The sequence below is a fragment of the Monodelphis domestica genome, chromosome 6, assembly GCF_027887165.1.
Source record: "Monodelphis domestica isolate mMonDom1 chromosome 6, mMonDom1.pri, whole genome shotgun sequence".
Taxonomy (NCBI): Eukaryota; Metazoa; Chordata; class Mammalia; order Didelphimorphia; family Didelphidae; genus Monodelphis; species Monodelphis domestica.
The window spans coordinates 51,831,845-51,844,118 of record NC_077232.1 but is presented as its reverse complement, the minus strand read 5'-3'; the positions used below and the strand labels follow the sequence as shown (position 1 = coordinate 51,844,118).

The window sequence follows — 12,274 nt, the reverse complement described above, 5'->3', positions numbered from 1 at the left end:
GTCAGGAAACAAAGCTTGAAAGGTTTAAGAGAGAGAGGGGACAGGTAAAACGAAGAACTACTTCCTTTCCTAGGTAGAGCTACACAAGGGAAGGTGAGGGATGTAATCAAGGTCCAGAAATGAAAAGGTAAAGATGAAATCCCCTTCAGTCTCTGGTTTCTGTTTTCTTCCCTTGAAAGTTATTATCCTGATCCCCTTAGTACATTAGAAGAATAAGATGTTCAATTTCTTCTGGATTAATAAGATGTATTTATTCTTTTGGTAATTAGTAATGGTAGTTTTAGGGTAGAGGGAAAATCAGGAAGTCCCTAATTCTATTTTAACCTAAATTCCCTTCAGGGGTTGAGGACTCAGGGGACCTGAGTCCCTGAGGAGATTGTGGAATCAGGCTATTGTATTTTTTCTGATATAGAAAGATCAATTGACAGTCTTCTTGGATGGGTAGTCTCTTATCTTCCCCAAATGGAAAAAAAGTCTCTATCCACCATTACTGAGGAAGGGTGGCTAATCTGATTTCTTCAGATAGATGAGGGATCACAGCAGGTTGAGCTCAGTAAGAAGTTCTTCTCCCTTCCAGTTCAAAAGAGAGAAGAACCCCCACCTCCAATTGTTCATCTACTTTTCTTAGCTAGAGCTTCTAGCCCCATCCCCCATTGCCAACAGAATTCCATGCTCTTCCTGCATGTGGTTTTCCTGCAAACCAAGTCTTTGCAATGCAATCTGTAACTCTCTCATCTATAAAGATCATCCACTGTCTCCCAGGCCATCATCCATCTTGTCTCACCAATGGACTTTGATGACTCTAGAAAAGAGATTAAGGCTGATGACTTTGTGTAAGTGCCTGACTTAAATGCAATTTATGCCCAAGTCAGGTTATCACCCTGTGATATCACTGGTCTTCTTTGAAAATGAAAGAAAACATCTATCAGGTCAGCAATATGATAGTAAAGGAAAGTGATGCATTTTATAGGAAATGTGGTAAAATTGCAAAAATAATGCATTTTTGGTGGAGTTGTGAACTGATCCAACCATTCTGGAGGTCTCTTTGGAACTATGCCCAAAGGGGTATAAAGCTGATTTTACCTTTTGGTCCTGTAATACCACTACTAGGTTTGTATCCCAAAGAGATTAAAAAAAAAAGGAAAGTACCTAATTGTACAAAATTATGTCTAGCAGCTCCTTTTGTGGTGGCAAAGAATTCTAAATTAAGGGGATGTCCATAAAATGGGAAATGGCTGAACAAATTGTGATATATGTTGGTGGTGGAATACTACTGTGCTTTAAGAAATGATAAGCAGTATTATTTCAGAAAAAGATGGGAAAGATATTCATAAATTTAGAGATCTGTCCAGTGGTCTCTCTGAGAGTCCATGATCCACTCTGTCTAGATGTGACAATTTTGGTCAAATAATGGGGTGAGAAGCACTACATGTTCAGTCCCACATGGGTCAGCATCATGTAGTGATCTGCTAAGGCATGGAGGTTCGTTTATTATATAGGCTTAGTGAGTACATGCTTCTTTAGCACAGAATCAATTTTCTATATACATGATCTTCTACATTTAATTGGATATGCCACACATTAACAAATCATTTAATCAACATTCTTGTGATGTTGCTACAACAAAGGATTCTGTGATCATTTACCATGTTGCTACAACAGAGAAATTTGTAATGGATACAAATGACATAGATAGGGTAGTCTGGAGGTTAGTTCTTCTTGACCTGCTAAGAGGATCATTGTGCTTTTGATCAGCTATCACAATCAATCACAATTACTTAGGAGATGAACAACAAAACATTCCAAATCTAAGTACAGGGTTAAAAGGTAACTTAAAGCTGACCAGATTTGGGGTTTTCCTCAATTTACAAGTTCTGTTTTTCTTGTGTTACTTTAAACCACTTGGCAATGTTGCCTGATTTCTGTCCACCAACAACTTGTAGTGTGTGTTAACTGTGAGGAAAGATTTATTACAGTGCTCAAGCATTTGACCAGTGTTGGGTGTGGGGTCTTGGAGCGTGTCTCTGCTTGAGAGAGAAAGAAGGGGTAATGGGTAATGATCTTTATGTTTTAATTCTGTGAATGTAATATTTTAGGGTAATAATCTAAGGGGATATATGTGTGTTAACCCCATAAGTATTTACTCTCATATTATTATTTCTCCTGTATTGGGGAGAGAACAGTAATCATAACAAGTCCATTAGTAAGGGAAGTTAGAGAGAGAAGTCACAGGTCACGGGGGGGATCAGTGGAGGGGCCTCATTTTCAGGGGGCTTCCTTGAAGCCCCCATCTCCCAAAATGTGACTGTCAGCCAGTGGGGATTTGTTGACTCCCCGCACATGAACTGATGCAGAATAGAATAAGCAGAACCAGGAGGACTTTGTACGTAGTAACTGCAATATCGTACAATGACTTAACTACTCTTGGCCATGCAATGATCTGGGATATTTCTGAAGGACTTATGTCAGGGAATGCTACCCACCTACAGAGGAAGAACTGTTGGAGCCTTATGATTTTATGGGGGGGGTTGTTTTTTGTATAAGTGTACTCTTACAACAATGACCAATATGGAAATGTGTTTTGCATGATAATACACGTATGGGCCAGATCAATTGCTTAACATCTCCTAGTTGGGGGAGGGAATGGAGGGAAGAGGATTATTTGGAACTTATAATTTTCAAAAACATGATGAAAATTATTATTACATATAATTGTGAAAATTAAATATATTTGAATTAAAGAAAATATTAAAAAGTAAAGGATGAACAATTAGAAAGTGTTAGTCTGGAAAAAAAATCTTCTCCCAAAAAAGTGGTTCTAAAGAATGTTAGCATCATGTAAATTTACTTTGTAAATGTGACCCTGAATTAATTCATTCAAGGACTCTCATTATTAAGATGAATTGAGAAGATGAAAGGGAATGTTCACTAGTATCATTGAGGATGTTTTGAACAAAATTTCATTTGAAGAAGAATCCACTAACTGGATAAAACAAATACATTTTCACCAAAAATAAGCGGTTGTTTAGTTGCATGGCATATCTTTTGAGCTCATATCTACATGTGTATATTTTCAAAGAAGACATTGCAGAGATACTATTACTTGGATCTCGAATTTAATTAAGGAAGGAAATGGACCAGATTCCATTTGGATCACTAAAGATATTTTAATTAAATGTGTATTACATCTAGTAAATAATCTATAAGAGACTAAAGTGGATGTAGCGAGGATGGTTATGAACTACCAATTTTCAGAATGCACTGAATTGTTATTTGTTTTCTATCTAGACTTTGAATACCCTAAACAGAAAGGAGGAAGAGAAGGCCCCAGTGGACATCTCTAGCTCTTCAACTAACAGTTATATTTGAGGGCACTTTTTCAAGCAATGACCTATTCATTGTGATAAACATTTATTAATCACCTTCATTTTCCTTAGGATTTTCTCAAGCAAAAGGACAAAAAAAATTTAAAAAACTGAAACATGTTCTGTCCTCAGAAAACTTATAGACTCTTGGAATGGAGGGATATGGTTATGCACAAAGTGCCAAACTCAGTTCATGTCATTGTGCAAGCAGTTGACACAAATAACACAGATAAATAAAGTACATCCTGATACTGTTTTGAAGAGGGAATTTGATTCATTTACAGAATTAGTAAATGAATTTAAGGTTTAATGGAAATGTAAACATTTCTTTGAGTAAATGAGTAAAGCTTTAAAAAGTCAAACTCTTAAGCCCAATACTGAGGGTAGTAGGGGGAGGTTAATCCAGAGGGAGGGTCAGATTCATGCCTCCCCCCCCCCCCAGACTAAGTCATCTGAGAAAATGGGAACAGCATATGCTAACAAAAAATGAAATAGGATAGGCTAGACATGAGGAAATAAGTGTAGCTATAGGACTTCATAAGGGCTCCCAGTACAGAAGAGAATTACAAATAGCTTATAGGGTCCTATAATGACAGGTACGTAGACAATGTCACCAAAGGACTTTCAGCTAATCAAATGCTATAACTTACCCCTTGTCAAATGTACTGTATTAACTTTGTCCATTTAAAGTCTTTTTATCTCTATATACTTGAAGAAGACAGCATTGCAGACTTTTTAAGAAATATTTTATGCCAGTTTTTCTAAATGTGCTACTCTGTAAAATATTCATGTTTAAAAACTAAATAAATCACACTTGCTAACTGTTATGAAATGATGCCCAGTGGGAAACATATTTACGGGGACCTAAAAACAATAATATAATCCACCATCGCTAGGCATTATCCTTTGAACCCTGAGGCATATGATAGCCAGCTGCTATCCAGGAACCCAATCTGCCAATATGTTTCAGATTGGGAAATTGATACAAAACATAATTTTGGAAGGTTGTAAACTATAAACATTAGGAAATAGGATAAAGCTTCACTAAAGATTTATTTCCTGAACTGTATCTTAAAGGAAGATTAAGATCCTTAGAAATAGAGAAGAGGTAGGAGTACATTTTAAGAATGGACAAATATTTTGCAAAGGCAAAGATTTTAGAGAAATGGAATGCAAGGTTCATTACATTAATTTGTCTAGATGAACATCTTACAAAGGCAATTAATTTGAAATAAGTATGGAATGAAAGATTAGAATCATTTTTAGTTCTGTAAAAGTTTGATTGATTAAATAGTAGTTATTCCTAAAAGCACTAGGCAGCAACTGCATAGGGAAGTGATATGGTCAGGATTTTGGATGATTACTTTGGCAACTGTAGAAAGGAAACCTTGAATATTGGGCATTTGGAACAAAGGACTCCATTTAGAAACCTATTCTAGTAATTTGGAAATTGATAAGGGCCCAGGGTTGGGTAGAAGACATGTGAAAAGGAGAAAATCTGAGGGATGGAAGATGATTGGCAAAGTTTGACATCTGATTTGATATATAGAGAAAAGAGAGAAAACACGAATGGATAACACCAAGATTGTATCTGGACTAGAGATATGACAGTTTGAAGAATGAGCAGTTTTGGAACTAGAGTTATAAATGTCATTGGGACATAGGAAACAGCTGTGTATAAGCTTTGGGAGTCTTATATCTAGAGATGATTAAATTTATGCAAATGATGAGATAATCCAGTAGTGGAGAGAATATAGAAGAAGATATGAGACAACACTTTGGAGAGTTTCCCTCTTTAGAAAATAAAAAGATGTATGATGATCCTGTAAAGAAGAATGGAAATGAGCAGTCAAGTAGTATAAAAAGGAAAGAACACTCACTGCCAGGGATTTCTAAGAAGAGAATCTAAGCATTTCTAGCCATGAGATGGAGGGCAATCACTAATATCAAAGATGTGGAAAGATGTAGAAGTACGGGTACTGTGAAAATAGTAATAGCTTTTATCATTTAAACCATTTATAACCTTTAGTACAATAAGTTTATTTAGGAAGCCAAATGGCAGTGTCTTCAGAATTGATTGGGAGGTAAGGAATTGTTTTTGTTTGTTTTTAATATTATTTCCCACAAATTACACATAAGCCCATTTTTAAAATTCATGAAAAATTATATTTCAAAATCTGCTATTTCCCACCCTCCTTCTCACTCCTCCCTCTTCCCTGAGATGGTAAGCAATATGATGTATATTTTACATGTGCAATCATGCAAAATATTTTTCCTTATTCATTTTGTGGAAGATATTTCAAGAAGAAAGAGGAAGAAAAGGAGGAGAAGGAGGAAAAGAAAAAAAGAAAGAAAAGTATAGTATTTTCTGGGTTACATTCAGAATTTATCAGTACTTTCTCTGAAATCCAATGGCATTTTCCACTATGAGTCTCTGGTATTATCTTGGATTACTATATTGCTGAAAAAACTAGGTCATTCACAGTTATTCATCAAAAAATAATCTTGTTATTGTGTACAATGTTCTTCTGGTTCTGATCACTTCACTTTGTATCAGTTAATGTAAGTCTTTCCAGCTTTTTTTCCAAAATCATCTCTCATTATTTCTTAATGAACACTAGTATTCCATTACAATCATATACCACAACTTGCCCAGTCATTCCTTAATTGTTAACAACCCCTCAATTTCCAAATCTTTGCTACCACATTAGAGTTAGGGAATTATTTTCAGCAATTATTTACCTGGGAAAGGTAGAAGAGATAAATATGCAAGAACCAAGAGTTAAACCTCAGAGGATGTTGGAGAGAAAGGGACACTAATTTAAGAATTAAGTAGGACACTTAAAAAACATTTTTTTGGTAGAGAAGAGCTAATAGAAAAGGAGAGGCTTGAAGGTAAGGACAAGAAAGAAATGATTGAAGGAGACAGTCTCTTAGAGGAAAGGAGAAGGGACAAAAATCATGGAAAAAGAATGGACTTTGGTCATGAGAAGGGTCTCCTCAGGGACTCCAAATCCCCCATCTCCCCAAAACAGAATGAGCTGTGATATAGAGAAATTCTGTGATGTAGAATAGGAGAGAAAACTATTCTGTGAATAGCCTTGATTTTTTTCAGCGTAAAAGAACAATTTCTCTGGGGTCTGCTTGCCTTGATTTCACCTCTGAGTGCCTTCTTAGCTCAGTACACACAAGTGCCACTTCTCCCAAAACAACAGCTGAAGACATCCTCTCTGAGCAAACTCTTGAGCCAAGTGGCACTATGGGCAGGAAAGGGGACTTAAACATAAAGACAGGATCCAAAACTCTCGAGAATAACCATATTGGCTAACATGGCAGATACTCAACTTCTTCCTAGGTAGAAAAGAAATCTCCAGATACAATATAATATTGGCAAGCTTGTTAGTACCAGCATTTCCCCATCTGTAAGGCCGCTAGTTAAATATTATCATGATTAATTTCTCCTCCAGCAGGTGGGATCAGCTGAAGCCTTTTTCCAATGGATGATGGCTGCACACAACTTCCTCCCTGACCCTCCCCCATATGTCTCTTCCTTACCTGTTTTTAACATTTCATTCTTTTGCTAAGCAGCAGCTCTATTGGGTTTTTCCCCAAGGAAATGCAGAATGAAATGCTTTTTTTGTTCATTTATAAACTACAAACTGAATGGGCATAAGGGGGAAACACAGAAAAAGATACATTTTTAAAGAGAGCTTCTTCATTATTTGTTACCATTCAAAAAGCTCTCTTTTAAGAGGATAGTCCTATTTTAGAAAGCTCAACATAGCAAGGTCATCAGGTCAAGCTCATCTATCTCTTCCATTTCCCCCACATTATTCACAGCCACTGTAACAGCTGCTCTCCCATTATTGCCATCCTGCCTCCTGAAAAAGGTGATGGGGAGATTCTTCGAACATGCTATTCAATTGAGTGTTTTCAATCTAGAAAATATTTATCCCGCTCTGACTATGAGCGTTTTCTGAACTAGTCATTGAGGATAATGTAAGGATAACTGAGAAAGGGCACTTGTTCTCCAGGATGGCAGGGATGAAGAATAGAACACATGCATCCAGGAGAAAGACACCCCCCTCCCCCGCCCATCATGGAAAATAGGTTGTGATCATCGCATGCAACAAATATGAGTCAAGTGCTCTCTGGTGGCTAAGAAGGAAACAATCGGTGTCTTTGTCATAAAGATAACTGTGATCAAGCCATCCATTTTTAGAGAACCTAATCTGTGTAAGAGTCCATTCTGGGTACCATAGAAGAGATCAGGGACCCGCCTAACAGAGGATTAATAGCAAGAACCTGAGGATAAAGTGAAGAAATTTAGAAACTTGAAAATGTTTGGGCGTTGTCCATAAATTGTATCTTATCCCACTTGTTATTGGGACATTACACTTCGCCTTACAATATTGTAAGTTACATGATATTCCATCATGTATAGCTATGCTGCAAAGTGGATTAGCTGCACCCGTCGATGTCTTAGTGTCAATTTAGTCAGGAATAGATGTTCTCCAAGCATATGGTCCCTAGATGAATTATGAGCTGCCATTTGATTTTTAAATGAAGGGAAAAGAAAAGATTCCCTTGCAGAAACTCCCTGTGAGCTTGTTGAAGTCTAGGGAGAGAATGTTTTATTAGCAAAATGCATTGCTTGGGAGAGGAGAGCAAGGACAAATGGTGAAACCTCTAGAAATTCACATCTAAATCAGAAGTTCAATTATAACAAAGCTTGAAATAAGTCACAAAATTGGGCCCAATCTTCTTTACAGGGTGCTCACTGCATTATGAAACATATTTGAAAGAATTCTGAAAGGACCTGAGTTCAAATCCTAACTGTGGCACTTACTTAATGTCTTCTTAGGGAAACACTTGTGTCTGAACTTCAGTTTTCTTCATCTGTTAAATGAAGATAATAACACAGACATTCATTCATTAGTCTTAGGTTTTCTTCAAGCCTCAAATGAGGTGCTATTTTTTCATGAAGCCTTTTCTATTACCCTCTCCCCAGATACTAATTGCTTCTGCTCCATTCAATATTACCTTGAATCACTTGTGTGTGTATATTGTAATTAGAATCTGTTACCCTAAAAAAAATGATTCCCAGAACTCCACTCCCTTCCTGTCTTTACCTGCTGATGTAGACAGGATATAAATTCTGTGGCATTTAGTCTCTAGCCCTCTTGTCTTCCTGTCAAGGCTTTGGTGGAGTGGGCTTGTTGAGCAGGTAGGAAAACTTACTGATGTGGTTCTATTTTGTTAGATAATAAACTTTATAAAATATAATAATTGAAGTATTGGATATTAATTTAATCCTATAATATACATACACATACATATATATGCTTGGCACTCTATTACAATTACAATATTACTATTATAATAATTAACTTCTTTTAATCCTAGGAGGTATTATAACTACCTTTCAGGTCCATTTGGTTTCCTCCTCTGCTCACTTAGGGAAATTTTATTAAATAAAACCTTAGGAACTCAGGAGCAATTCTCCCAAGTTCCTACTTGGAAAAATTTCCAACATTTAAGCATGGGTTTGGTTTCTTGATTTAATTCACATTTTGTTTATCAACAATTAACCCCTGGCTTTTTTGTGAAGAGAAAAAATTCAGCATTCTATAAATATTTGTGTTAAGAACCAATATTATATATTACCATGTTGATAGGTACCAGAAGGGCAGTGGGAGAAAGGGCAGGCTATTTTATTTGATTTTAGAATCAGTCCTTTCTCTCAGTCCTTGAAGAGATTAATACAATTCGTATTATCAGCCTAAGTCTTCTGCTGTGATGGTTCTCCTTAATATCTCCATGCTAAGACTTCATTTCTCCTTTTCCTGCTTGTCCCTGGACTACTGCTTCATTTTAGCTCTGTTCTAGATGTCCTATTGCCCCCTTTCCACTTCTTGATCCTTGAAATGGGTCTGTGATTAGAATTCCTACATCATCCATTTCTATATGGGCCTCCTATTTTAGAGAAGAGTAATTGTATATAATGACATTTTCTCAGCCAACCTGAATCTTCTACCTATTAGTATATTCATCCAAAAACCATTCATACTTAATCTGAAGTCTTTGATTGATTTAGACCCATTCTTACCTCATTAAGTCAATAAGCATTCATTAAGTACTTAATATATGCCAGGTACCATTAAAGTATCAGAGTATCTTATCCCTCTCTTTAAGTATGTGTGTGTGTGTGTGTGTTTAATATCTCCCTAAAGTGAATGTAAGCTTCCTAAGGAAAAGAACTATTGACTTTTAAACTTTATATCTCTGTCATAGTCCTTGGAATAATAGATGCTTAATAAATGTGTGTTGCTGGTTCTGTCTCAAATATAGGAAAGCCACATTAGAGACATACCTTGTAGATATTTCAGGTTTGGTTCTAGACCTCCAACAATAGAGTTAATATCACAATAAAGTGTCAACCGTTTATTTTGTTTCTCTGTGCAAGTAAAAGTTATGTTCATACCATGCTATGGTGTGTTTCGTGTGTAGTAGTATTATATGCAACAAATATGTATACTTTATTTAAAATATTTTATTGTTTAAAAATTCTAGCCATATTATGACCCTTCAGTGAGTCAAAATCTACTGGCTGGTGTCTGGTCTTACCTCAATATTAATAGCTGCTGACTCATCAGGGGAGTAGTTGCTGAAGTTTGGAGGGTCTATAGCAATTTAAAAAAATAAGACAAAAATGAAAATTGAGGCTTTGATTGACTTTTCTTTTCATGAAAGATTTCTCTGTAGCATGTGATGCTTTTTGATAGGATTTTATCAACAGAACTCTTTTCAAAATTGAAGTCAATCCTCTAAAACTTTACCACTTTCTTATCAAATAAATTTATGTAATATTCTTTATCAACTAAGTTTATATAATATTGTTGTGAACAAGAGAAAAGGGAGGCCCAAATTGAGGCAGAGAGATAGGGGAGCAGCTGGTTACTAGTACAATCAAAACAAATAATATTAATCAGTTAAATCTACTCTTCTTATGTGCATATAGCTTGTAGCTCCCCAAAATAATTAAAATTGTAACTTCAGAGATCATTGATCATGGATCACCATGACAGATGTAATAATAAGGAAAAAATTGAAGTATTATGAGAATTACCAAAATCTGACATAGAGATACAATGTGAGCACATGTGTAGTAACGATGGTACCAACATATTTGCTTGGTGCAGGGTTACCAAAAGCCTTCAACTTGTGAAAAATTGCAATATCTGTGGGAGGCAATAAATCGAGGCCTGCACTATTTGGAAAGATAGGTGGCATAATGAAGAGACTGCCAGGCTTGAAGTCAAGAACACTCATCTTCCTCAGTTCAAATCTAACCTCGGGATACTAGCAGTTTGACTCTGGCAAGTCACTTAATTCCCTTTACCTCGCTTTTCTTTATAAGTAAAATTATCTAGAGGAGGAAATGGCAAACTACTCCAGTTTATTTGCCAAGAAAACCCCAAATGAGGTCGTGAAGATCCCGATATAATTTAAATGACTGAACAACATTGTCTGTTCTAGGTAAGGTAGTAGACAGAGCACTGTATTTAGAGGAAGAAGGATCTATTGTGGCATCCCAGTTCTGATACTTTTTTGTGATATCATGTCTGAATCACATAGTTCCTTTAAATTCTAATTTCAGCCAGAGTAGAAATGGAACTAATAACACTTGCACTGTCTACCTTATGACATTGTTGTAAAGAAAGCATTCTGAAAACCCTAAAGCACTATCCAAATGGAATTTCTTATTATCATATATTTATAGTCTTACTAAAATTCTGCCCTTGGGGAGAACTTGTGATTATAGTACTGGTGTATGGACTCAAGCCCATATATATGAATATAATGAGCCCAATTACCTCCCCCATCCCCTTTAAACTAAGAACAAGCTATCTTTCAGTAATACACTGCTTATGTAATATAATCATTTTATGTGTGCACACATCTTATAATAATTAGCATTTCCCTTTTTCTATAGCCTTTTACTCTCCTTCCATACCCACACAATTAGAGAGAGAGAGAGATGAAGAAAGAGAAAGAGGAGAAAGGGAGAGAGAGGAAAAAGAAAGAGAGAAGAGAGAGAGAAAGAGGAGATAAAGAGAGAGGAGAAAGAGAGAATAAAGAGAAAAGAGAGAGGGGAGAGAAATAAAGAAAGAGAAAGAGAGAGGAGAGAGGGAGAGAAAGAGGATAGAGAAAGAGAGTGAGGAGAAAGGGAGGGGGAGAGAGAAAGAAGAGAAAAGAGAGAGGAGAGAAATAAAGAAAGAGAAAGAGGAGAGAGAAAGAGAGGAGAAAGGGGGAGAGAGAGGAGAGAGAGAGAGATAGGAGAGAGAAGAAAAAGAGAAAAGAGGGAGAGGGAAAGAGAGAGGAGAAAGAAAGAGAAAGAGAGAGAGGAAGGAGAGAGGGGAGGGGGAAATTACTTTCCTGCATAAATTCCAGCTAGTTTCTCCTACTATGTACCTACAAAGGAGAAGACACAGGCTCTTCTCTTTACTGAGTACTCTATTTAGGCCCAATCTTCTTGCAGAGAACATATCAGGGAATAGAAAGGCCTCTTCCTTCCCCTAACTACTTACCCATGGCAAGTTTTTTAAAACATTTACCATTTTTTTGAAGATGACAAGTTAATGCAATTTTTAATAATTTTTTGACATCTTACAATCCATGTTCTGTTTTTTCCTCTCCTCCCATCCCCTCCCCAAGATGGCAGGTAATATATGTTGTATATGTGTTACTTATATGTTTCTGTGTTCTTATGTTTTGAAACAAGATACATAATTCTTACACTAGAGACAAAATCACCATAGTCAATTACAGATGCAAGGAATTATGGAGTATCTCAAGTGTGAAATAACTTTGGGCTTTCATTGAGATGACGGGCAAGACTGAGCCAT

The 12,274-nt window shown here is 36.3% G+C and overlaps 1 protein-coding gene and 1 long non-coding RNA gene across 2 annotated transcripts in view; one reads left to right on the top strand and one right to left on the bottom strand.

Moving 5' to 3' along the window:
- Window positions 1-12,274, top strand: part of LUZP2 (leucine zipper protein 2) — a 749,802-nt gene that overhangs the window by 587,336 nt on the left and 150,192 nt on the right. The window lies entirely within an intron of this gene.
- LOC103097034 (uncharacterized) overlaps window positions 1-12,274 on the bottom strand; it is an 82,748-nt gene that overhangs the window by 13,397 nt on the left and 57,077 nt on the right. The window contains exons 3-4 of the long non-coding RNA XR_469412.2: window positions 9,993-10,048; window positions 8,215-8,264 (exon numbers count right to left, since the gene is read on the bottom strand). This is a non-coding gene — a long non-coding RNA (uncharacterized LOC103097034). The remainder of the gene's footprint in view (window positions 1-8,214; window positions 8,265-9,992; window positions 10,049-12,274) is intronic.